This window comes from Pleurodeles waltl, chromosome 6, assembly GCF_031143425.1.
Source record: "Pleurodeles waltl isolate 20211129_DDA chromosome 6, aPleWal1.hap1.20221129, whole genome shotgun sequence".
In the NCBI taxonomy this organism is placed as follows: domain Eukaryota; kingdom Metazoa; phylum Chordata; class Amphibia; order Caudata; family Salamandridae; genus Pleurodeles; species Pleurodeles waltl.
This window is the reverse complement of record NC_090445.1, coordinates 249185826-249213824: the sequence shown is the minus strand read 5'-3', so window position 1 is coordinate 249213824 and position 27999 is coordinate 249185826. Positions and strand designations below refer to the sequence as shown.

The following is a 27999-nucleotide window of genomic DNA, read 5'->3' as shown; positions in this document are numbered from 1 at the left end:
TATTTGATTTCATAAACATTACATTTCATGAGCTGTAACATTTTATGTTATTACTTTCAGCTTAATGAATATTTTGAATCAATTTGCATTTATACTAGATGTTAGACCCGACAGTCTTAGGGTGGTCACCCCCAACTTTTTTTGCCTGCTTCCCTCCAATATTTTGACACTGCTGTTGCTGGTTTTACAACTCTGCGCATGTTACCACTGCTAACCAGTGCTAAAGTGTGTACGCTGTCTCCCTTAAAACATGGTGACATTGGTTCATACCCAATTGGCATATTTGATCTACTTGTAAGTCCCTAGTGAAGTGCACTACATGTGCCCAGGGCCTTTAGATTGAATGCTACTAGTGGGCCTGCAGCACTGGTTGTGGCACCCACATAAGTAGCTCTTTAGCCATGTCTGTCTCAGGCCTCCCATTGCAAGGCCTATGTGTGCGGTTTCACTGCCACTTCGACTTGGCATTTGAAAATCCTTGCCAAGCCTTAAACTCCCCTTTTTCTACTTATAAGTCACCCCTAAGGTAGGCCCTAGGTAACCCAGAAGGTCGGGTGCTGTGTAGGTAAAAGGCAGGTCATATACCTATGTGTTTTATATGTCCTTATAGTGGAAAACTCCTAAATTCGTTTTCTACTGCTGTGAGGCCTGCTCCTTTCATATGCTAATATTAGGGCTACCGTCATACACTGTTTGAGTGGTAGATTCTGATCAGAAAGGGGTTGACAGGTCATATTTAGTATGGTCAGAATGGTAATACAAAATCCTACTGACTGGTGATGTTGGATTTTATATTACTATTTTAGAAATACCACTTTTAGAAAGTGAGCATTTCTCTGCACTTAAAATCCATCTGTGCCTTACAGCCTGTCTCCAACCTACGTCTGGGCTGGACTGGTTGACAGCTCCCTTGTGCATTTCATCCAGACAACCACAAACACAGGATGCTCAGTCACACTTGCACACATATGCATACTGAATGGTTTCTCCTGGGCCTGAAGGGTGGAGGGGCTTGACACTTACATTTCAAAGGCAAGTGGCCTTCCCTGACACAAAGGACTGCCACACCCCCTATTAGGACCTCGGCAGACAGACCTGTACTGAAAGGGAAGCTTATGCACTTCAAAACCACTCTTTGAAGTCTCCCCCACTTCAAAGGAACTTTTGGGTATATAAACTGGGTCCCTGACCCAACCAACTCAGACACTTCCTGGGACAGACACTCTGAACCAGATCCTGCAACCTGCCAAGAGGAGCTGCCTGGCTGCCCAAAGGACTCACCTGGACTGCTTTGCTGTGAAGGACTGCTGCCTTGCTGTTGCCCTGCTGCCTTGCTGGCCTCTGGCTCTACTGAGAAGTCCTCTTCAAGGGCTTGGATTAAGTTTGCCTCCTGTTCCTGAAGTCTCAGGGCCAAGAAGACTTCTCTTCAAAAGGAACTCCTTGTGCAGCAATAATCGACATGCAGCCTGCCGGAATGGACACACAGCCTCCCTAACGGTGAAATAATCACTGCATCACCGACCCAGAAAGACGCAGCCCAGCTCCCCGGGTAGAGATCGATGCAGTGCCAGCATTGCGACCGGAACTTTGACCCACAACCCACCAGATCGACGCAACGCTGAGCCGGAACGATGAAGCACGTCTTCCTGCATGATGAATCGACAGAATGCCGTGTGACAAACTACGACGCATCGGCCACTGGATTGACGCAGCACCTGTGACTTTGTCCTGTACGCCCAGGATTTCCATGCATTGTCCCTGGGAGTCAAAAGACCCCACATCACAGTGAGGATCCAAGACTGCGCGCAGGCAATTAACGCAAAGCCCTTGCAGTGTGGGAAGAATCGACGCATTACCTGCGTGCGTCTGGAAATCCGACACACACCTTCCTTTTTCCACACATCTTCTCCGCTGAGGTCCCCGTGCATGTAATTTTGATGCATACCAGGTACTTTGTGCACACAAGAGACACTCGTTGATTTTTAAAGATTTAAGACTCTTCTTATTGCAAAAGTGATATCACAACTTGTGCTTATCAAATATTGATTGTTTTGACCTTAATTTACTCAGATAAATATCTTATATTTTCCTAAACCTGTGTGGAGTATTTTTGTGGTGTTTTAACTGTGTTATTGCGTGATTTATTGCACAAATACTTTGCACATTGCCTTTTAAGTTAAGCCTGACTGCTCAGTGCCAAGCTACCAGAGGGTGGGCACAGGATAATGTGGACTGTGTGTTAGTTACCCTGACTAGGATTCTGGTCCCTGCTTGGACAAGGGTGTATACCAACATTGATGCTCAGCAGTGAGGATAGGGCTTGTGTTTGTGCAGTAAAATACAATAGCTACGTGTATACTACCTACCCACAGTTAAAGGTCAACTTGATTTTTTTCTCTTTTTGCTGCAATTCTTTTCCTGCTTGATATTTTAACCTAATCCTCAAACAACATGTCTCTGGCTGGGTCTCAAGGAGGAGCTGGAGAGTTTGACCAAGCCAAGCTGCAGACATACACTGTCAGCCAGCTGAAAGGGTTCTGCAAGGGGATGGGAGTACCTAACCGGGGTGCCTCCAGGAAGGAGAAGTGCCAAAAGGCGCTGAAGGCCTGGGCAGAAGCCCGTTCACAAGAGAATGTTGAGGTGGAGGAGCCAGAGAATGGTCCCTCAGAGGATTTGCCACAAGCAGTGGGGGATGCTACCCCTGGAATTGGCCCCCCTGCTAAATCCGGGAGCAGTGTCTGTAGCCATAACCTGACCTCAGAGGAAAGGAAAGAGGAGACAGAATTTCAACTGAAAATGGCAAGGTTAAACATGGAGGCAGAGGAGAGGAAGGCTGAGAGGGAAGCCAAACAGGCTGCAGCTGGGAGAGAAGCCAAGCAAGCTAAGGCTGAAAGGGCCTTGGCTGAAAAGAAGCTTCTTTTCGCTCACGAACTGAGTCTCAAAGAGCTGGACCTCAAGTCTAGGCAGTCTGAGTCCAGCAGTGATGGTGGTAGCATACATGGAGGACCTGCTAGAGAAAGGAGGGTTTGTATGCCCAAAGAAGTAGTGTGAGGTTATGTTGTGGGAGATGACATTGATAAATGGTTTGCTGCATATGAAGTTGCACTAAGGGCCCATGGGGTTTCTAAAGATCAATGGGGGGCGGGTCTGTGGAAACTTGTTCCAGCCATTGGGAGGAACACACTCCTCACATTAGACCCAAAGGATCAGAACACATACCCGCTCATGAAAGCCATTTTGATTGCAAAGTTTGGGCTGACCCCTGATAAGTACCGTCAGAGGTTCAGGGACAGGACCAAACTCTCTACACAAACTTGCGGTAGATTTTTTTTTTTTTCCAGTAACCACATTGATGGGTGTGGGGCAGTAAGGTAGATGACTATGTGGGGTTGTATAATTTGATCCTGAGAGAGCATATGCTCAGTGTTTGCTTTACAGAGTTGCGCCAGCACTTGATCGACAGTAAGCTTACTGATCCTAGAAAGCTTGCTGAGGAGGTGGACGTCTGGGCTAGTACCAGAGTGTCCAAAAAGGTATCTGGGGGGACACCCACAATGGTAGTCAGGGTCCCCATCAGAAGAAAGAGGGGGAGAAAAACTTAAAAATAAGGAGTTCTCAAAAGACACCCAAAATATTCCCAGGGGGGTGGCGGTAACCAGTCCCAACCTGATTCTGAAAAGAAACCTAGGTTCTTTGATAAAAAGAAAGGGAAGGTTGTACCCACATGCTTAGATTGCACCAAGTATGGTTACTACAAGGGCGACCCTAAGTGTCCAATGCTGGCACAGCCCCCCACTGGAGGGCAGACACCGGGGTTGGCTAGCGTAGCGCTCGGGGAGGAGGTGGTCCCAGATAGTGTTGGGGAACAGATAGAGGTAACCCTAGTGTCCATGGGAGATGATAAAATGGTACCAAAAGCCCACATACCTGCAAATACTTCCAAGTATGGGCAGTGGGTCACCATTAATCGGCAAAGGGTGGAGGATCTGCGAGACACAGGAGCCATCATGACTACTGTCAGGGGTCAGCTGTTGTCAGCAGAGCAGGTCATCCCCAATACATTTCAACATTCCACCAGGTCATAGTCACTGACAATTGAGAGTCACCTACCAGTGGCTCTCATTCCGTTTGATTGGGGGGGAGGGGGTATCTGGTACTCTGAAAGTAGCTGTGAGTCCCACCAGGCTTGTAGATTGTCTGTTAGGCAACGCCCTTGAGCATACTACCAGGAAGGAGATGGAGCTCAGGTCTCACCTGGAGATGTTAAGTTTGCCTGAGTGGGTCTGTATGACCACAAGGTCCCAGGAAGGGAGTCAAGGGCGCCTGGAGCCTGGAACAATGGACAGCTGCAAAAGGGAGGGGCAAGGGGCGCGGCAAACTGGTTCCAAAAGTTCCCGCAGTGGTTGATGGGGTACCAGAGGAGGAGGCCTCTGTGCCAGCTGGGGAGGACATTGTTGCCTTGGGTAACCTGTCTGAGCTTGCTGGCTGGCAAGTTGAAGGTGGGCCAAACAGGGAGGAATTCTGCAAAGCACAGAAAGAGTGCCCCACTCTTGAGGTCTGAGGCGACAGGCCACAGCCCAGGCAGCAGGTGAAGCCTCTAGTGATCACCATATCTATTGGGAGAATGATCTCCTTTACAGTGAGCCTAAGGTGCCGGAAGCTGGGACAGCATGTGTGCTGGTGGTCCCCCAGTGCTACTGGGCCTTCCTACTGGGGTTGGCTCATGCCATCCCCCTGGTGGGACACTTGGGGCAAGACAAGACCTTCGCCAGGCTTGTCACCCACTTCTATTGGCCCCGAATGTGGGTGGCCTGAGATGCTTTCTATAGGTCATGCCCAACCTGCCAGGCTAGTGGGATGGCTCAAAGCCCCCTGGCCCCACGCCCCGTCTTTGGCACCCCTTTTGAAAGGGTGGGCATCAACGTCATTGGTCCCTTGGACCCCAAAACTGCCCTAGGCAACAGGTTTATCCTGGTTTTGTGGCCCATGCCACCCACTATCCAGAGGCGATCCCTCTAAGGATGGTGACTGCACCTGTGGTGACCAGAGCTCTAACAGGGATATTTATCCGTGTGGGATACCCACAGGAGATTGTGTCTGACAGAGGCACAAACTTCATGTCTGCGTACATGAAGTCCATGTGGGATACGTGTGGGGTGACCTACCGGTTCACCATTCCTTACCATCCTCATCCAATGGGCTTGTGGAAAGGTTCAACAAGACCATAAAAGGCATGATCACAGGCCTGCCTGAGGCCATGAGGCTTAGTGGGACGTCCTCTTGCCATGCCTTCTCTTTGCTTTCAGAGTGGTGCCCCAGAAAGGGGTGAGGTTCAGCCCCTTTGAACTTCTCTATGGGTACTCTGCCAGGGGACCCCTAAGCATAGTGAAAGAGGGGTGGGAGAAATCTCTCAGGTAACCCCCCAAGATGTGGCCCTCCGCAACCAGATGCAACGCTTCTGGAAACAGGCCAAGAGCAACCTCGAGGCCAATCAAGAGGTGATGAAGCAATGGTATGACCAGAAGGCCACCCTGGTAGAATTCTGAACTGGAGACAAAATATGGATAATGGAGCCAATGGAGCCTAGAGCTCTCCAGGACCGCTGGGCTGCCCACTCAAGATCAAGGTGCAAAGGGGGAGGCCACTTACTTAGTGGACCTCAAGACCCCAAGAAACCCCCCGAAGGGTGCTCCATCAGAACAGACTGAGGCCTCATTTTGAGAGGTCTGCAGTCAGCATGCTTCTGGTGACAGATGAGGGTATGGAAGAGGAGAGTGAGCCTCTCCCTAACCTTCTCTCTGCCAAGGAAGGTGATGGGCCAGTTGGGGGTGTCAATCTCTCTGACTCCCTGACCCTAGATTAGAGAGGAGACTGCTACCAATTATTGGAACAGTTCTCTTCCCTGTTTTCCGTCACCCCTGTACTCACACACCGATGAAGCCGCATGCCTAGAGCGGAGTTTCTGGCGGCCGTTGGTGGGCCCTTAAAATCCTGATCGTTCGGCGGCCCCAAGAACAGATCTGAGCGGTGTCGGGGAGCCCTGAACGAGGGGGGCGCCGCCACCCGCAATTGTTAGAAATGGGGGAGGCGACACAACACCACACGGAATCTTCAGACCCTAACCAAGATGAGTCAAGATGGTCTGCGGATCGAGAGAAGAAGAGACCGCTTTGATTGCACTGTGCAAGAGAGCATTGAACGGAGCCAGAGACGAGCCGGACGCACCAGTGGCCAAAAGAACTTGAAACCAGGTACTGCAAGAGTGACCACAACCCCCCTCCAAGCACTCTGGTGAATTATTGACGGGCGGTGTACGGGTGAGTAGGGGCCGCGCTTGAGCTTGCTGGAGCAGGAGGCTTGCTCCGTTACTCTACGCCGGCCCCTACGGATCAACCGAGTTTGGCGGGAGTCTTCAGCAATAACCTCCAACCCCTCCTCAGTAACAAGCGATTGGGGATGTGAGTGCGACCCCATTGCGCTGAAATTGCCCTTCAGCACATAATTCATCGCTGCGGAGCACCACGTGGGACACGTATATCCCGGCGCTTATGAGCCCAGAAGAGAGCGACATAAAGGGCAGTAGTGATTCTGTCCTGAGAATTTGCAGCGAAGTAAAGCACAGGCACACAACTCGGTAGAACTATAAGGCCACATCACTCCCCAGAGCAGGGCCCCAGGACTAAACAGGGGAGATTTGGTCCATATGGGCTGATACCCCCCAAAATTACTGGAGACTCAAGTGGGCAAGATCTGGTGTTGGTCGGCTTGTCTCCTGGACTAATAAAGCACTAACACCCTGCAGTGGCCGGCGGCGATTTGACCAAAAAGGGAGTGGGAGATCACATCTGTCACGATAGGCAAATAAAAAAGGAGAGAGGGCCAGGAATTGGAGGGTATGGGTGCTGTTAAACCACCTGAGCAAGCTACTAACACTGGGGCAAGCGGCAATGTACCAACCCCTGAGACCACGCTGGACACTGTACTCCAGGTGATCCAAGACTCTTGGGAGGCCCTTGAACATAAAATAGACACTCTGACGGTGGATCTCTCCCTGCTGAGGGACGACCATTGCAGGCTAACGGATAGAGTGGTCTCCACTGAAATGACTCTGGAACAACTGGCCCCAGACCAAAAAGCCCTCTCCGCAGACCTGATAGGGATCACCTCCCGAGTAAAATCACTGGAAACAAGAGTGGAGGACGCCAAAAATCGTGCTCGCAGAAGCAATATCCGACAGGTGGGTCTTCCTGAAAAGGTGGAACAGGGAGCGGCGAATATGGAGACTTTCCTGAAGAAATGGATAAGGGAAGCAGTGGCTCCAGAGGGCTTGTCTCCCCTCCTTTACCATTGAAAGAGCCCACAGAGTGCCGGCTAGACCTCCTCCCATGGGGGCAAGACCTCACCTGGTTGTTGCCAAACTGCTCCATTTTAAAGACAGAGATTATATCCTAGCACAAGCAAGACTGAAGGGTGATATAAAGCTGGGAAACCAACAGATAATGATATTTCCGGACTTCACCAGGGAAACGCAAAAACAGAGAGCCTCTTTCAAAGATTCCAAAAGAAGTCTCAGTGACCGTGGAATTCAACACGCTATGCTCTTCCTGGCTAAACTGAGAGTATCCTACTGCAATAAGACCCACTTTTTCATCTCACCCCAGTTGGTATGGGACTTGTTGGAATCTCTTGACCCATCGACCACTGATCCACAACGGGGAACGACCCATACAACCAGCAGGCAGCACAACAGATTCAGCGGGTGAGGAACGAACGTGGCGCCTCCGCGACACCAGGCACTACAGGAAATGCAAGAAGCAGTAGACGTTACAGCAGTTATAAGTGGGGGAAATCCTGCTCTGACTCAGTCATCCGAGGCCCTCTCCGATCATGACTCCAATTTTGGAAGTACTTCCGTTTCATCTCAGGAAACATCCGTTAGTATGCCTAAAGTAACCCCGAGATCCTCGGAGGATCTTATTTGAGCACCGTGCAGATGGGTGTTTATGGTCTTGGAGAGTAGCCATGCAGTCGGACAATAGCAGCCTATTTTACTGAACAGTGACGAATGTCTAACAAGCGATGCGTGGGTCCTGAGAGGGGGAGGATTGAGGTTAACTCAGAGAGGCTCGCCACGGGAATCCAGGGTCTAGGGATCTCTCTCCTGACTGCATAACATAATGAACCGTGGCAGATACAGGGGCGGCTGCATAACAATATTGATGGACCATGACTCAGTCTGATTGGGCCCCAGTGGTACACAGGGATGCTGGCTCTCGGTCTTTGATGTGCCGCCCTACCTACTTAATGTTAGTTATTGCTTTAACAGTTTGGATGGGGATAGTTTTAGATACCGGTCCTGGGGAAAGGGAGTTGGGGTATTGGGGTTTTAGTTATATGTGTTACGGAAGGTTTGCTCTCAGCACAGTGACATTAGCAGTACTTCAAACTAGGAGGAGTGCATTTCTGAGGATAAACCCCAAGCTGTCGTGGGGGGGTAAGCACAGCATGACTTTCCACACTTGTACTTTATGGATTCCTCCTTGACTTACAAAATTGTTACCTGGAATGTCAGAGGTCTGAACAGCATGTGTAAAGGGTATAAGGTTTACAATCAGCTTAAGATAAGGGGAGTCCATATAGCCACAATGCAGGAAACACACCTCTTAGAACAGGAGGTCATGGCCCTCGCAAAGAGATGGCGTGGCCAAATATATGCGACAACTTATTCAGCCTTTGCAAGAGGTGTATTAATATGGGTTAATTCTGGGGTGCCTTTCCAAAAGTTGCACGAAATTATAGATAAGGAGGGGCGATATGTCTTAGTAGCTGGGAGACTGGAGGGTAGAGATATCACAATAGGGGGCAAATATGCACCATACCAAGAACAGGGAGCTTTTCTTAATGCGCTCTCGTAGAAACTGGGACTCTGCTTTACACGGGCTACTCTGATAGGGGGAGACTTTAACTGTATTGCAGACCCTGAATTAGAAAGGTTGCACCCCCTCACCACGTTCCCAAACTACTAAAATGGCTAGACTGTTCTCTGAATGGTAGTGACGGTGGAGGTTTAGTGATAGTTGGAGGCACATCCACCCAACAGCCCAAGACTATTCTTTTCATTCCACACTGCACGACTTACATGCACGCCTGGATGCATTCCTTGCCTCCCCTGAGATACAGAGCGTAGTAGAAGCAGCGGAATATCTATGCCACATATATCTCAGATCATAATCCCCTGTTGTTGTCTCTAGCTTGGCACAGAGAAAAAACATGCCTACCAAATTGGCAGCTCAGAGCAGAAATGCTTGAGGATGAGGCATTCAAACACTCAATATCGGCTGCAATATTTTTTGCTTATAATACAGGAACGGCGTCCTCCAGAGCGATTGAATGGGAGACATTCAAAACGGTCAATAGGGGAAAGTGTATCGCGGAGAACATAGGGGTTTGTAGGACCTTAGAACAAGGTATCCAAAAACATGAAGACTCCCTTAGAGACATTGAATGTCATAGACCCAATAACCCAGCCTTAGACCCCCTTCTCCTTGATGTCAAAGAAAAAATTGCAACGGCAACAGAAAAGTTGAGCCGTTTTGATTACAAAAGGTACTTATCTAGACAGCATGCAGAGGGAGATAAGGCGGGCTCACTGCTAGCATGGCTTGCGGCTCCACCGAGACCTCAGACCTTTGTAATAGATATTGAGGATGCAGCAGGCTGCCGTCCATATGGGCAGAGTGAAATAAACACCAGGTTTACTAGCTATTATTCTCAATTATATGCCCACCTGTGGAGGCTCTGAGCTCCGCCCAATTAAAAGATTTAGATGAACTTGATCTCCCACGGCCACGGCTGGGGGAGGAGGACAGACTAGCCCTCGCGGAACCAATCACGAATGCAGATATTAAAGCCACAGTGCAAAATATGGCAAGTGGAAAGGTTCCGGGGGCTGACGGACTCCCTGTGGAGTTTTATAGTGTATACATGGCCATCTGTCCCCACACTTATACACCCTCAACACAGAGGTAAAGGAGAGGGGATCACTGCCTCAGTCCACAAACGAAGCTGTCATGATACCACTCCTAAAACCTGGCAGACCGGCGGAGGATGTGCACTCCTACCGCCCCTTATCCATGCTTAACATGGACTATAAGATACTTAGCCGAATACTAGCTGCCCATCTTCTACTCTATATGACAACACTGATCCACAGGGATCAGTCTTGGTTTGTCCCCCAGCATAGCACAGCACAGAACATAAGGCGACTGGTCTCGATCCTACACTCTACATCTCCAACCTTGCAGCAGGCAGCGATTATTTCAGTGGATATTGAAAAGGCTTTTGATAGCCTTAGGTGGGATTTCTTGGAGCAGGTAATGTTGAGATTGGGACTAGGGCAAGACTTTATCCGTTGTACGAAGCTGCTCTATACGAATCCCATGGTGCAAGTACGTACGGGCAGGACTATATCTGATCCATATCAAATTGGCAGGGGCACCAGGCGGGGTTGTCCCCTGTCGCCCTTGCTCTTTGCAATTGCGGTGGAAGCGCTTGCCCGAATGGCAAGATCAGGAACCTATTTTGAAGGGCTCCGGGTAGGAGTGCAAGAACATCACATTGCACTATATGCGGACGACATGCTGATCTTCTTGGGGGACACGGAAACTGGCCTGCCAGGAGCAATGGCTATGTTGGAGCGATTTGGGGGTGCATCGGGTTTGCGGATAAATTGGCAGAAATCTTCCATCTTCCCCCTAGTGGTGGGGGCCCCAAGGATCAGAGACACGCGAGGGCTCACTTGGAACTCTACTACATTTCGTTACCTGGGAGTCAATATATACCATAAGTCAGAAGACTTACTAGAGGGGAATATACATCGGACAATAAGGAAATTGAGAACTGACATACAGTTCTGGAGAAGGCTTCCGCTGTCGGTCACGGGGAGAGTGGCGCTGCTAAAAATGGTCATGTTGCCCAGATTGTTATACTATTTCTCTACTCTCTTGCTGGTTGTTCCAAAGTCGGTATTCAGAGACATTAACACCATGATGACTAGTTTCATATGGGGATCGGGCAGGCACAGACTGGCATTGGGCACTCTTCAGAAACCCACCTCAGAGGGGGCACTAGCTGCACCAAACATGGAGATATATTATTGGGCTGGTCAACTGCAATGGCTGGCAAGATCTCTAGGTGAAGAACTAGCGGAATGGGACTCCAAGCATAACTTAGGTGGATCATTTCACGCCCTCCTGAGCGTGCTGCTGAATCCAAGAGGGAAACAAAAAGCAGCTCCCACAAGTACTGCATACTGTGCGGGTGTGTTGGAAGAGAAGTCTGCAGCGCTCTCGTTCGGCTCTCCCATATGCTCCGGAAATACCAATAAAAGGCCTGATACATGTACCGGGGGGTGGGTCCTAGCAGGGATCAAGAAACTAGCTACATATAATATCACAATACTTGGGGACCTGTATCATAATAGGGAATTACGTACCTTTGCCGAGCTGAGGGAGCGTTTTGATGTCCCCCCTGGAATGTTTCTTCTATACAACGCGATTATTAGGATTATACAGAGATCACGGAAATTAGGTTCTCACGAACCACCTATACATGAAGGATGCCAAATTATTTGTTCACAAGGGGGAGAAAGAGGTGCAATATCAGCCATTTACAAGGCTTTACACAAAGACACATCCATTACTTTCGACAATCTCCAGTTGACGTGGCAGACAGAGTTGGGGATACCTATAGCCGAGCAGAGATGGGCCAGGATTACTACACATATATATTCAGTGACTAGGAATGCTCACTTTAAATTAATTAACCTCTATATTTATAACAGAGCTTATCTTACCCCCCATAAAATTGCAAAAATGTATGCTACCAGAGGTGGGGGTTGCCCCCACTGCCCAGAACCGGAAGCAGGATTAGAGCACATGTTATGGCACTGTCTGAAAATAGTGCCTTACTGGGAAGAGGTGTTCAAGAAGGTGGCAGAATGCAGTGATAAAATGGGCAGAGGCAGAGGGAAATATATTGCGTCAAGCGGAAGCACGGGGGAGGGGGTCACGAGACATGGCAAGACATTGGGATACATTGTTAGATTGCCTCAAACACCCAGGTGACACGACCTCAGACCACTCACGAGCAACCTCTGAGTCTGACACAGACGAAGACTCTACTACATAAAGGTACAACAAACTGAGGCTGTTCAGTTTTCTTATTTGGAAAAACTATGATGCTTGAGGAAGGACATGTATGCTGGGAGCGAACTTGGGGGGAGGGCACTGGGGAAGTTCTTTACTATCTTTCAAAATGAATAAAAGATATTTTTTTTTTAAAGGAATAAAATTTAGATTGTCAGATAAGGTGAGGTCCAGCATCAAGGAGGAAGTTGCCAGGATGCTGGTTTTTGGGGTGATTGAGAAGTCCAGCAGTCCTTGGTCCAGCCCATTGGTGTTGGTTCCCAAGGCTGCAGCTCCCAGTGCCAAGACAGAGCTTAGGTTTTGCATGGACTACCAGGGTCTCAACTCTGCCAGCAAGACAGATGATCACCCCTTCTCCAGAGCTGATGAGTTTGTAGACAGGCTAGACGCTGCCAAGTTCTTCAGTACCTTTGACCTCACGTCAGGGTACTGGTAGATCGCCTTGACTGAGGAGGCAAAAGAGACCTCACGTCAGGGTACTGGTAGATCGCCTTGACTGAGGAGGCAAAAGAGAGATCCACTTTTTCTACTCCTGAGGTTCATTACCAGTTCAAAGTGATGCCCTTTGGACTGAAAAATGCCCGCTACCTTCCAACGGTTGGTTATTGGGGTTCTAGCAGATAAGGATGCATTCTGCGCAGCCCATCTAGACAACATCGCCATCTATAGTTCCAGCTGGGAGGAACACCTGATCCACCTCAAGGAGCTGCTTCAGGCCCTGCAACAGACAGGCCTGACCATCAAAGCCAGTAGGTGCCAGATTGGGCAGGGTTCTGTGGTGTACTTGGGACACCTAGTAGGTGGTGGCAAGGTGCAGCCCCTCCAGGCCAAGACTGAAACAATCAAGGCCTGGCCGCCACCTAGAACCCAGACAGACGTGAGAGCCTTCTTAGGTCTCACCGGATATTACCACAGACTTGTTAAGGGCTATGGCACCATAGTGGCCCCCTTAACAGAACTCACATCCAAAAAGGAACCTAGGTTGGTGAATTGGACAGAGGCTTGTTGGAAAGCCTTTGACTCCCTGAAGGAAGCCATGTGCACAGCCCCCATACTCAAGGCCCCTGACTACTCCAAATAATTAATTGTGCAGACAGACGCTTCTGAGCATGGCATGCGACGGTCCTAGCACAGCTGAATGAGAAGGGCATAGACCAACCGATAGTCTTTATTAGCAGAAGACTATTACCACAGGAACAGAGATGGAATGCTATTGAAAGAGAAGCATTTGCTGTGGACTGGGCACTGAAGAAGCTGAGACCATACGTGTTTGGGACTCACTTCCGGGTTCATACAGGCCACTCAGATGGCTTATGCAGATGAGGGGCGAAAATCCTGAACTACTGTTGTGGTCCATTTCCCTACAGGGGATGGACTTTATGGTGGAGCATCGCCCAGGGACTGAACACGGCAATGCTGATAGTCTCTCCAGATACTTTTGTCTTAGCTATGACAGCTCCTAAGGGGTTGGGTAGCTCTCCCCACTTTCAGCTGGAGGGGACACATGTTAGACCTGACAACATTAGGGTGGTCACCCCCAACTTTTTTTGCTTGCCTCTCTTGACTTTTTTGACACTGTTGTTGCTGGTTTTAGGACTCTGCTCATGTTACCACTGCTAACCAGTGCTAAAGTGCCTATGCTCTCTCCCTTAAAACATGGTAACATTGGTTCATACCCAATTGGCATATTTGATCTACTTGTAAGTCCATAGTAAAGTGCACTACATGTGCCCAGGGCCTTTAGATTGAATGCTACTAGTGGGCCTGCAGCACTGATTGTTCCACCCACATAATTAGCCCCTTAACCATGCCTTAGGCCTGCCATTGCAAGGCCTGTGTGTGCAGTTTCACTGCCACTTCGACTTGGCATTTAAAAGTCCTTGCCAAGCCTTAAACTCCCCTTTTTCTACATTTAAGTCACCCCTAAGGTAGGCCCTAGGTAACCCAGAAGGCTGAGTGCTGTGTAGGTAAAAGGCAGGACATATATCTATGTGTTTTATATGTCCTGGTAGTGGAAAACTCCTAAATACGTTTTTCACTGCTGTGAGGCCTGCTCCTTTCATAGGCTAACATTAGGGCTACCGTCATACACTGTTTGAGTGGTAGATTCTGATCAGACAGGGGTAGACAGGTCATATTTAGTATGGTCAGAATGGTAATACAAAATCCTGCTGACTGGTGAGGCTGGATTTTAGATTACTATTTTAGAAATACCACTTTTAGAAAGTGAGCCTTTCTCTGCACTTAAATCCATCATCTGTGCCTTACAGCCTGTCTCCAATCCACGTCTGGGGTGGGCTGCTTGACAGCCCCCTTGTGCATTTCATCCAGACAACCACAAACACAGGATGCTCAGTCACACTTTCACACATCTGCATACTGAATGGGTCTTCCTGGCCTGGAAGGGTGGAGGGGCTTGACACTTACATTTCAAAGGCTAGTGACATGCCCTCACACAAAGGACTGCCACACACCCTACTGGGACCCTGGCAGACAGACCTGTACTGGAAGGGTATCTTGTGCACTTCAAAACCACTCTTTGAAGTCTACCCTACTTCAAAGGCACTTTTGGGCATATAAACTGGGTCCCTGATCCCACCAACTCAGACACTTTCTGGGACAGACACTCTGAACCAGATCCTGCAACCTGCCAAGAGGAGCTGCCTGGCTGCCCAAAGGACTCACCTGGACTGCTTTGCTGTGAAGGAATGCTGCCTTGCTGTTGCTCTGCTAACTTGCTGGCCTCTGGCTCTGCTGAGAAGTGCTCTCCAAGGGCTTGGATTGAGCTTGCCTCCTGTTCCGGAAGTCTCAGGGCCAAAAAGACTTCTTCTCTTCAAAAGGAACTCCTTGTGGAGCATAAATCGACGCATAGCCTGCGGGAATGAATGCACAGCCTGCCTAGTGGTGAAAGAATCAGCGCCTCACACACCCAGAATGACGCAGCTCGGCTCCCTGAGTGGAGATCGACACAGCACCACCCACCAGATTGCCGCATCGCCGAGCAAGAGCAACGCAGGCCGACTTCCTGCATGAGAAATCGATGCAGCGCCTGCCGTGGGACAGAAACTCCAATGCATCACCGACCGGATCGACGCAGCACCTGTGACTTCGTCCTGCATGCCCAGGATTTCCACGCATCGTCCCTGGGCATCAAAAGACCCCGCATCGCAGTGAGGATCAAAGACTGCGTGCTGGAAATCATCGCAAAGCCCTTGCAGCGTGGGAAGAATAGACCCATCATCTGTGCGCGTCCGGAAATCCGACGCACACCTTCCTTTTTCCACGCATTTCCTTGGCTGCGGTCTCCGTGCGTGTAATTTTGACGCATACCAGATACTTTGTGCACACAAGAGACATTTGTTGATTTGTAAAGACTTAGGACTCTTCTTATCATTGTAAAAGTGATATCTCAACTTGTACTTATCAAATCTTGATCGTTTTGACCTTAATTTACTCAGATAAATATCTTATATTTTTCTAAACATGTGTGGTGTATTTTTGTGGTGTTTTACTGAGTTATTGCATGATTTATTGCACAAATACTTTACACATTGCCTTCTAAGTTAAGCCTGACTGCTCAGTGCCAACCTACCAGAGGGTTGGCAAAGGATAATTTGGATTGTGTGTGATTTACTCTGACTAGGATTGTGATCCCTACTTGGACAAGATTAATAAACATTAAAAAATTGCCCTATACGTCCACATATGGAGATCTGCATCTTGGTGGTGGACCTCTCCACCAATAGGTGAAAAGGTATAAAAAGAATCAGCGCATCACACACCCAGAATGACGCAGCCTGGCTCCCTGAGTGGAGATCGACACAGCACCACCCACCGGATTGACGCATCGCCGGCCAGAGCAACGCAGCCTGACTTCCTGCATGAGAAATCGATGTAGCGCCTGCCGTGGGACAGAAACTCCAATGCATCGCCGACCGGATCGACGCAGCACCTGTGACTTCGTCCTGCATGCCCAGGATTTCCACGCATCGTCCCTGGGCCTCAAAAGACTCCGCATCGCAGTGAGGATCAAAGACCGCGTGCTGGAAATCGTCGCAAAGCCCTTGCATCATGGGAAGAATAGACGCATCATCTGTGCGCGTCCGGAAATCTGACGCACACCTTCCTTTTTCCATGCATCTCCTCCGCTGTGGTCTCCGCGCGTGTAATTTTGACGCATACCAGATACTTTATGCACACAAGAGACATTTGTTGATTTTTAAAGACTTAGGACTCTTCTTATCATTGTAAAAGTGATATCTCAACTTGTACTTATCAAATCTTGATCGTTTTGACCTTAATTTACTCAGATAAATATCTTAGATTTTTCTAAACATGTGTGGTGTATTTTTGTGGTGTTTTACTGTGTTATTGCATGATTTATTGCACAAATACTTTACACATTGCCTTCTAAATTAAGCCTGACTGCTCAGTGCCAACCTACCAGAGGGTTGGCACAGGATAATTTGGATTGTGTGTGATTTACCCTGACTAGGATTGTGATCCCTACTTGGACAAGATTAATAAACATTAAAAATGTTCCCTATACGTCCACATATGGAGATCTGCATCTTGGTGGTGGACCTCTCCACCAATAGGTGAAAAGGTATAAGAAGTAATTGTACACTTTATAGTTCTGTTGCAGGAGGCTCCCCCACTTCATTTGAGAGGATAAAGACATGTATATTTACACTTGAGTGTACATCTTCACATGGTGAAGAATAAAAAAGTAGTAAGTTACATTTAGAGGTAAAATAGAAGCAAACACACATATGAGTAAATATATGTGTATATTTACATTGTGAATTGTGGCATATTTTTTTCTGCAAAAAACTGAATTATTTCTTATTTTTTAAAACAATTATTGATTTAACAGATTTCAGTTTTTCAAATCGTTATTACTTTGTAAACTTGATTAAAATTATTTAATTTACACATGTGAAAATATTTATAAAACATATTTATAATTTAATGCCAAAGTAAAAATAAGAGGTATGACTTCCATACTGATGCAGAGTCTTGTATTGTTTCTTGGAAAATCTCTAATAAACAGATTTCAAGCAAAGTAAGAACACATTTTGAAATTTTACGTTTTGATTACTGGTAATACAGTTACTTTTTTATGTTATATCATATAAATGTGAGGGGGGTTGGGATTAGAGATTTCTATCATTTCATGAAAACATAGACACCTTCAAAATACATGTGATTTTAAAATTAGAGTAGTATATTTGATATATTAGAGTAGTTTATCTGCATACATATGCATCTTCCACAAAGAATATGGGTTTGGAGTTAGAATAGTGAATCTAACCACCCCCAAACATATAAATATGTATGTATTTATTTGTTATGTTTTGAGCATATTCAGACCAGCGGTATCAAAGCGCTAAGCGGGTAGGGAGGACTGATGCAAACCAAAAAACACTACTGTGAAAACAGCCAAGTCTTAAGTTCTTTTCAAAACAATAAAAGGGGCATAATATCCCTAATCTTGGCTGATAATGAGTTCCATAACTTAGCTGCCACCACTGAAAAGGCCCGGTTCCCCTATTTTGCTCCTCTGAATCAGTTCCAACCTAAGGTCCACTGACCTTAACGGGTGACTGGGGGTGTACCAATTAATAGCATCATCCATACAACCTAAGCCCTGAGAAGGAAGGGCTTCGTGGGTCATGCACAATGATTTAAAAGAAATGTGCTTCCGAACAGGTAGACAGTGCATTTCCCTCAGACTCTCCTTGACATATGCAAACTTGGACAGCCCGAGCACCAGCAGAGCGGCTGCATTCTGAATGACCTGCAGCTTATTCAGGGAAGATTGATTTATGTTTAGATATAGAGTGTTACAGTAATCTAATCTACCAGGGAAAGTTGGGTTGTAGTTAGAACAGTATATTTTCTCACCCTGCCAGCCCCAATAATATGCACTTACCCCATAGAAACTTGGATTGGAGTTAAAATAGTAAATCTGACCCCTAGCCCAACATGTATATGTATTTTCCACAACAAATGTGGAATTGTATTGAATACTAAATCTAACCAGACCCTTAGACCCAATATCTGCCCTTTCCACCAGTGAAAGAGGGATTTGAGTTAGAAGTTTGAATTTCGAACCCCCAAAGGTATGCCCTTCCTCACTGTCAGTGTAGATGGAGTAAGCCTGCCTCCGCCTCCAAAATTTGAGACGTTCCCCAATCAAAGTGACTTGCCCAACTGAAACTGGGATTGGAGTAAGAATAATGAATCTCATGCCCACAATTAGGTGTGAGCAAGCTACTGAATGCTCGAGCCAGGCTAGAGCTAGATGCCTGGCTCTAGCCCAGCTTGAGGTCCTCTTGCTCCCTCAAGCCCCAAATGAGCCAAGCTTTCGTGTGGCTCCTGCCTACCACTCAGGCTGTCAGCTTATGTTCCAAAAAATAACACCAAAGCTTTGATGACACACCTTTGATGTAAAATGGACAAGAGACAAACATATATGCATCTAGTGGCCAAATTTTGCATTGTTAAACAAGAAATCCCAAGTTCCCATCTTGAAGAAATGGTGTGATCCTAGGCAAATATTTTATTTCACCAAAACTCTTTTTCCTTCATTATCACATTTGTGAAAGCCTTCAAATATGTGTATTCAGGATGTGCTCTATACAAACACCTCTTGTTTTTTGTTTAATAGACTAAATTGTTGCTCTGTTTGCAATCAAAATCTACACCATATATGTAGGGTTCACATGACAGCTGGCCTGCCTCTTAGTTCACTAATGGCATTATAAGGAAGGGGAGGGGCAGGAATTTTTTTAAGTTAATTTTTAAAGAAATAACTTTTAATAAATACTTCTCAGTGCAGTAATATAATCGGAAGCACTAAAACGCATCTGCATGTTAAAGAGTACATTTTTTTGAATTTTGAGACAACTTCATATTTTAATATAATGTTTGTTAGATGACTTGCATGCCAAATATTTTCAGGGGTTGCTTCATGCATGGGCTCTTGGAGGCAAGCGAGACCCTTGGCTCGGCTGTGCCTGTTAATTTGTTGCCTCACCCACCTTTACCACAGTATATGTACTTTCCATAATAAGAGACATTCCATAAACCATAATAATAATAATAATAATAAGAGAAATAGTGAATCAGACCCCCAGAAATGTATACTTTTACTGTAAAAGAGTGAATGGAGTTAGAATATGAAATTAGACCCTCCCACAAGTAGATTTAATTTTTTAATACTTTAATGACAAAGTAAAACAAAATTGTCATGTTCTGGTTACTGACAATGAAGTAACATTTGTACTGTTTTTTTATATAAATGTAAGTGGATTTGGAGAGGACTGTTATTTTATGTAGAACATATAAACCTTCACAATGCAAGCAGGTCTAAAATTAGGCTTTATAATTTATCTTCTTCAATGTATATTTTTTCACAAGTGTATTTGAAGTTACAATAGTAAATCTGACCACCTAAATATATGCACTTTCCATAATAAAAGTGGGATTGGAGTTAGAATAGTAAATCAGACCACCCTAAAATATATGCCCCCCAATTAAAGTTGGATTGTAATTGGAACAGTAACTTTCTTCTCCTCACCCCCAGGCACCAATATATGACTTTAACCCAATGGAAATTAGATTGGAGTGAGAATAGTAAATCTGACCACACGCCCCTCCTAATATATGTCACTTCCCCCAATGGAAGTGGGATTGGAGTTAGAATTGTAAATCTGACTCCCCATAAAGATGCCCTTTCCCCAATGAAAATGACGCTGTTGTTTGAATAGTAAATCTGTACCCCCTCCCAAAAATAAGACTTTTCCCAATCAAAGTAAGTTTGGAGTTAAAAAGCATATTATCACCCCCAACCCCTTTAAATGTACGCACTTTCACCAGTGAAAGTGGGACTGGATTTACAATAATACATTTCCCCTTCATCTTCCCAAAATATATGCATTGTCCTCAAAGAGAGTGGAAATGGAGCTAGAATAGTATATCTGAACTCCTCGGTTCGGGGCAGTTTCCCAATTGAAAGTGGGATAGGATTTTGAGTAGTAAAGTTTATGCCCTTAATAAATGCATTCTCCCCATTGAGAGTGGGATTGGAGTTGGAATAGTAAATATCATATCTACAATATATGTACTTTCTCCAATGAGCAGCATATTAGAGTTGGATAAGTAAATCAGACACCCCAAAATATGAACTATTACAGCAATAACAGTGGGATTGACGTTGGAATATTAAATATAAACCCCACAAATATAATTAACTTTTTAGGGAGAGTGAGATTCGATTTTAAATAGAAAATACGTGTTCTCCAAGTATATGCATTTACATTAATAAGAATGTAATTGGATTTCCAATGGTATGTATCATTTAAAAACAATTATACTTTAAAACAGAAATAGGCTTCCAGTCAGATACTTTTTACAAAGTATCACAGATGTGCCTTTTCAATAGAGTTTTTTTTATTTTTATAAAACAATGAAATATTTATACATTAATATTTCATTTGTGAATAATTTAAAACAGTAATACAGTAATGTATTACATAGCTATATATATATATATGTTATTAATATTTTAACATAAACATTCATTTACATTTTTATGTTAGTCATTTAGAAAAAGGTAAATGTTTTTAACATAGCTGAATATTTATTAGCAATATAAGTTTTAAAAGTCTAATAACTAACCGGAAACAGGTTCCAAGACTGTTGGCACTTACTGGATGGAAAACCCTCTTTCATCCACTGGGTGGCATGCTTCATCATAGGACTCCTCGCACTGGCCCAAGAGGATGCATATGCAGTGAACGTATATGTGTTAAATCAAGGATTACTTTGCAGAGATTTGTGCTAGATGGCTTTGTCCAATATCCAACACGAACTGCCCATGACTGAAGAGGTCTGCTTGTGCATAGCACATTGTCAGCCATTCCAAGGCCAGTCTACAGAAAAAAGGTGTGGTTCCCAGGCATTTATGAAATGGCAGAAGAATTTATGAAAGTCTGTAATAGGTGGCAAGTTGCCAGCTTACCAGAAAAACCAACTCTGATCTTTTCTCCTGGAACAGGTTTGTGTCCATGGCAGAATGTGTGCACCATTACTGCTCCCTATCTACAGGGTTGTAGGATTGATGTCAGATTATCAAGTTGAAACATCAACTCCACAGTATCTATACTACTACATGGCCAAAGTCAGTAGGTAAGTGTACATTTACTATTCTTAAATCCCTTTTGAGTTACCTTGAAGATATATGTCTATTATCATAGTAAGTCTGCATCTACTTACCATGAAAATACATACATATTGTCAAAGGTAAGACAATGTGAAGTCAAAAATAGGAAACCTATACTTTCTTATATACACTTATCTGAATGAAATAGGGCTAGTCGATGTTGTGGAGTCAATATTGTTGGGGATGGTGGATGAGTACTCCACATGCCAAGATGTCAAGGAAATTCACTCCTTTGCAACAAAAGCTGTGATCCCAACACTTTTAAAAAATTGCTATACAAGTTTGGGTTCCCATACACAAGTATCATTCTAGCCACATATCCTGGATGCCAGCACTCTTGGACTACATAACTCACAATGTAAAAAGCACAAGTAAAAGAAGCGGGTTCCAGTCATCAAATGTGATAATTGCGGACACTATGCTTGTGAAATCCAGCATAACAAGGAATTGTGCTCCACATCCCATGAAATAGGTGCCCACCAACTTAAGTCCTGTACATAAGATCAGTGGGTTACCCGAGATTTGCAGTTCTGCAAAAGAATCCAGCCCCTATAATAGTAAATCCATCACTAAGTCACAGCCCAAGGCAGACACATCCAGTGCCAATTTGCCATATTTTTGATTGTGCAGTACAGGGGGACCCATGCATGCCAAGTGCATGGGCAGTGCAGGGGTCCCCCTGTGGCCCCCTGCACCTGTTCTCCGCCAGCCTTTTCATGGTGGTTTTACAAAGTTGTAATCAGCAGTGCAGCACTGCATTCAGCGCTGTCCTGGCGGATTGTGATCCCCACCCGCCGTCAATCCATTGGGATCACCAATTCCGGCAGAGACGGCAGAACCCTGGCGGCCTCAAGACCGCCAGCCTCGTAATGAGGCCCTAAGTCTGTGGAGAAATACCACCATTCTTGCACCAAACGTCACTGCTTATCATGTGCCTAACAGAGTGGGTCATATCCAATGCCCATTTATTATTACTGTAGCATAAAACCTGAACACACTTTTTTTCATTTGTCACATATAAATAATCAAGTCCCTAAGTGCTATTAATACAGAAAATTATTCCTCTTGTTTTGTTGGAGTTGAAAGACTGTTGCCACCAGCAGGAAAGGTCTTAGTTGTTTTTAGGTCTTGCTTATCAGCACGACTGTCTTCCTGTCTTCAAAAGCTATTGAGGAATATTTCTCTCTCACCTCATACTATTTGGCTGCTTTGGTGTATTATTTTACTGCTAATAGACTAGTTGTACTGTAATGCATGAGAGGCTATTTTCCACATAAAAATGCATTTCATCATAACACATTGATTGTTTTTTTCAAAGATTCATTATAAAAAGAAAGAAACATTTTTATATATGGCATTAACCAAGACTTCACTCACTCACATCTGATGCATTTATATATATATATATATATATATATATATATATATATATATATATATATATCTTTATATATATATATGTATGTATATATATAAATATATATATATATACTTAAATAGATGGTTTTTCAGCCAGCCCTCTTCTTAGTAAAGCATACCACATGGGGCCATAGGTAAGCCCACTTCAGCCATTGACCGTCGCTGTGACTGACAACATTCTGCTTTTTTCACACAGAACACCTCCATACACAAAGTTGTTCAGTTCGATGCCTGAGACTAGCATATGGTAATCTGTGCTTTCCAAGACAAAAAAGATTTTGCTGTTAGCCAGTGTTTTTTTTACATTGCCAAGGGCCCAGCAACTCCCCTAATAATAATTTTTACAAACTCCATAACAATATAAAACAAAGCAAACATTGACAGTGCCCAAAATCCTGGTAGCCAGAATCAGACCTTTTGGTGTTGCCAATGCTTGTTTAATTTTTTCACTGAAGAAGGCTCTTTCATGTTTTAGTCAGGGCTCAAAATGCAAGGCAGAAATACTCCAAATGTTTTGCCTTCAATCCTCCTGTTTTGCTGCATTCGTTGTTGTTGGCATTAGGACTCTGCACTTTACCACTGGTAACCAGTGCTTCTGCTCTCTCCTTCAAACATGGACTACACCTAATTGGCATATTTAACTTACTTGTAAGGCCCTAGAAAAATGTATCCAGGGCATGTAAATTAAATGCTACTAGTGGGTATGCAGCACTCATTTTGCTACCTCCTAAAGTGGCCTTTTAAAACATGCCCCAGGCCTCCCATTGCAGAAATTAGTGCAGATTTAAGTTGCCACTTTGGACTGGCACAATAAACCTTTTGCTAGACCTACACCTTCCTTCTGTAATACTTATTAGTCACCCTAAGGTAGGCCGTAGAGGGTCATAGGGCAGGGTGCCCTGTACATAAAAAGTAGGACCTGTATAATTAAGCTTTACATGTCCTGCCAGAGAAAAACTCCTAAAGTCATTTTTCAGTGTTGTAAGGTATATCTCTCTCATTGACTAATAGTGGATTACCTTATTACATTCAATAAGTGCTGACTTTGGATTGGGAGCAGATAGAGGTACACTGTCTCCACTCAAATGAATTGTAATTTAAAATCCCCTTAATTGATAAAGTCAGATTTTAAGTCATAATTTTGAAAATGCCACTTTTAGAAAGTTGGCAATTTCTTGTCCTACCCATTTGTATCTTCTGCCAGTGTCCTGGGTCACATGACTGTGAATGGCTCTGCTGTTGGGGTTTGTGTATTGCTTCAAGACAGTAACGCAAAGGGAGCTTAGGTGTGGATAGGATGGGCCGTCCTGGCAGGATGAATGGAAGGAACTGTACAAAGCTTCACTTACACTTCAAAGGGCTTGGCTTCCTGCCAAGAAAATAATCTGACATTATTAATTATTTCCAAAGAATCTAACACCAGATCTGTCTGCCTTTAGTCACCCCAGACAGTCTGGATCCTTGACAGAGTAAGGGGAAGAAATTTCCAGAATCAGAGATGGGGGTAGGAGAGGGAGTCTCCCACACAAAGGCTGGCATAAGGTCTGAATATCGGACCTTCAGAGTCACTTATCAGAACATTCCTGGACTTGTGGAAGTTACAGAAGAAGAACTTCCCGGTTGCTGGAGGACTGCCCTGATGCTTGAAGGATTGCCTTGCTGTCTGAGAAGGAAGGCTGGCCCTGCTAACCTTCAACCTAGGCTAACCCAGAGTAACTCCAAGGCTCAATTGGATGACCTCCTGTGTGAGCTACAGGGACACAACAAGCTTCAGAAGACCTACTACAACTGCCAAGCTGGCCTGCTGGCCTGTGCTGGAGTGAGTCCCCGATCCCCAAGACGTGCCTCCCCAGGTCCAAGACCTTTGGCTGGCATCAGAGTGTATGTACTCCTGCGCAAGAAAAGGTGAAAAGCCTGAAGTTTGCCCTCCTCAAATCTGCAAACGGGCCCTTTCGCACAAAGACTCTGACACTTGTGACAACCACCAATGATGAGCTGTTCGCGCTACAGCGACTGCCAGCGACGACCAACAGCATGAAAGCAGCACTTCATGCTTCAGCAACGTCAGCCCGCGATCTGACCACCGGACTGGCTGTTCGAGCTAAAGTGACGACAGCCCAGCCTGTTCTTCGTGCTACAACGATGACCATCTGCAATACTCTACCTGGTCCTCGCAGCCTCCTCCACTGTGAATGGACTCTTTGTGTCGAACTCAGAAGGTAACTCTTCAGCTGGACTAACTGTCCCTGTATCTGACCCACACTCTGCACTTGTAACTTTTACCCGGTCTAGCACACTCAGATGATCGTGAGTTGCGCTTTGTGCTTCTAGGTGCTATTTTCACTAAAAACTTTGAAATTGCACATCTCTGGATTTACTGATTGTTTTTTTTCATTATTGTATCATTTTATATGTTAGAATTTACTGTAGTTTTCTAAATTGACTTAGGATTTTTCTTCTGTTGTGTTTTCACTTTAATAATGCTTGTGTGCTGCATAAATACTTCACACATTGCCTCTATGTTAAGCATGACTGGTTTGTGGCAAACTACCAGAGGGTTTAACACAGGTTCATTTAGTGACGGTTGTGGTTCACCCTGACAAGGATTGTGGTTGTTGACTGAGAGGGGCTTCTAGCCCCTCCCCAACTGATTACCCAATTTCTTACAGTCATATCCTGATTACTTAAAGGTAATCTTCATTACTCCAAGTCCGAGGCTTTCTCACCACAGTCATATTATGAGGTTTCTTCGATTTGCCCATCTTAGTCTTAAAACAAACTTAAAGACGTATACCGAGTCTCTAATTAAGGCTCCACCTCTTTCTCATGAGTCATAACAATGACTCCACCTCCTAAACTTCCCAAAATGCCTAGCATCTCAGCAGGCATGTGGTCAAAATCAACGGTATCTAGGACTGTGACCAGGAAGACTAACGGTGGCAGCTTGTGCTCTTTGAGAGTCAAATGAATTTGAGAGGGCGATGGGAGTAAGCCTGAACTCATGTCGGAGGGTTCAGGAGGTTCTTTTTCAACAATGGTTGCAATCCATATTGAAATGCATGATCCTACACTTCTGCCAGCACACCTCAAAAAATCCTTTCAGTGTCCAAATTTAGGAAGGTATGTAGGATGAAATTAAAATCTCTTAGAAACAAGTTCCAGCAGGTGGCGCTGTTACCTTTAAATACATCAGAATTAGCTCCTACAAACTGAAGAGAACTATAATCAGCTTTATAAAATAAGAAAGGATCAAGTAATGTTATTGAAAATGGCACTACCTGTCACCTTTTTGCTGAATGGAGCAAGCAGCCACACTGCTTCATGAACTTGACGAGGTACAAGTCTGTATGTATCTTGAAGCAAAAGTACACAAAATCCAGTTGCAGTTGGTGAAATATTTTTAATCGAGGCCTCATAACTCACCCATCTCATGGTCAGCGTCTGGTATGCTTATCTTCAAGTTAACACTGAAGACGGACTGGGTAAAAGGCAGCGATATCAGTGACGCACGAATTGACGTAAGAGTGTGACTCCAACACCCAGAGTAAAACATTATCTAGCTTACGCGCCAAGAATTTTCAATTCTATTAAGGACACGGAGGCGAGGATTATGCTATCTCTCTCTTTACTGACCAAAATACAGCAGCCAATCAGTAAACAAAAAAACTACGCATCCCATGATGCTTGGCATATAATCACATGCTCCAATCAATAACCATGACCCCTGTCCATATATGCCATGGCCCCCAGAGTCACTGCCTCTTTCTTTGATAAAGTCAGATAATCTTTAAAACTTCCAAACTAAAACTTATTATGTAGACGCCGACTCAACGAACTTCCAACCGGATCTGGATATACAGGAGCTCAACAGGAGCCAAATACCAGGAAACTTCCATGGAACTGAGCCGTCTAAAGATGTCTTCATCTATATAACAACGATAAGAAAATTCACGTAGTCTTCTGTTCAGACCCTATGAACATAAAATAATAAAAGGTAATATCTCACGCCAGTCAAAATAGTATATCAAATATTGAACTGACTAATATATTTAAAAAGGGAGGGTAAACAAAGCCACACTCTTCATATGACATAGGTATATTATTCATACATGACATCACCATATATCAAAAGGGAGGGATAATCCTTACCTCCGTGTCCTTAATAGAATTGAAAATTCTTGACGCGTAAGCTAGAATTTTTTTAATTCTATGTCAGGACCGGAGGCTCCGAATATGCTCGTTTAAAGCTGCTCAATCACTACCGAAGCGACATTTACTACAGGTTTATGATAAAATGTTCGAAACGTAGATTCAGAAGACCAGTCAGCTGCCTTCATAATGTCCTCTAAACGAGACCCTAAGGCATAAGATTTAGAAGCCGTAGCCCCTCTGACAGAGTGAGCACCAAATTGACCGGTATCTATACCTGCCTCCTTCATTAACCGTTTCACCCACCTTGAGAGAGTGGCAGAAGAGACTGTTTTAAAAGGTTTTTGCAAAGAAATGAGTAATTGACCATTGGCAAACTGCCTGAATTCATCAGTAGCCACTTCATAATCTTTCAAACATTGAACTACACATAGTTTTGAATTATCCGGATACATTGGATAAGTTACTGACCTGCAATTAGTTTTTGTTCTTCTGGTAATAGTAAAGGTGACACCTTCAGGAGAATACACCCTACCAGACAAATCCAAAGCCTTGACATCTGAAACCCTCTTACAAGAAATCAAACATAATAACATAGCCAATTTAGCTGAAATTTGTTTACGACATAAATATTTATTGGAAGGCCATGCGTCCAAAAATCTCAAAACAATGTTCACATCCCATAATACAGAATATCTGGTTTGAGGAGGATTGGAAAAACGAATACCCCTTAACAATTTGTAGACCATAGGGTGCTCACCAACTGGTTTGCCATTAATATGAACATGACCCGCGGAAATAGCTGATCTGATATTATTCACAGTTCTATACGCCAGACCAGAACCTGCTAATTCTGCTAAGAAATTTAGGATCAGTTCAACGCCCGACTCCACGGGATTAACACCCCTTCCATCACACCAACTATGCCATCTGCGCCAAGCTGATGAATATCGTTTATGCGTGCCTGACGCCCAAGCTTGCTTGATGAACTCTGCA

At 45.0% G+C, this 27999-nt stretch overlaps 1 long non-coding RNA gene across 2 annotated transcripts in view; it reads left to right on the top strand.

Annotated features, from left to right (window-relative positions):
• The window catches only part of LOC138301913 (uncharacterized), a 149303-nt gene that overhangs the window by 57148 nt on the left and 64156 nt on the right, over positions 1 to 27999 (top strand). For both annotated transcript variants that reach the window (XR_011205160.1, XR_011205159.1), the window contains exon 2: positions 21271 to 21401. This is a non-coding gene — a long non-coding RNA (uncharacterized lncRNA). The remainder of the gene's footprint in view (positions 1 to 21270; positions 21402 to 27999) is intronic.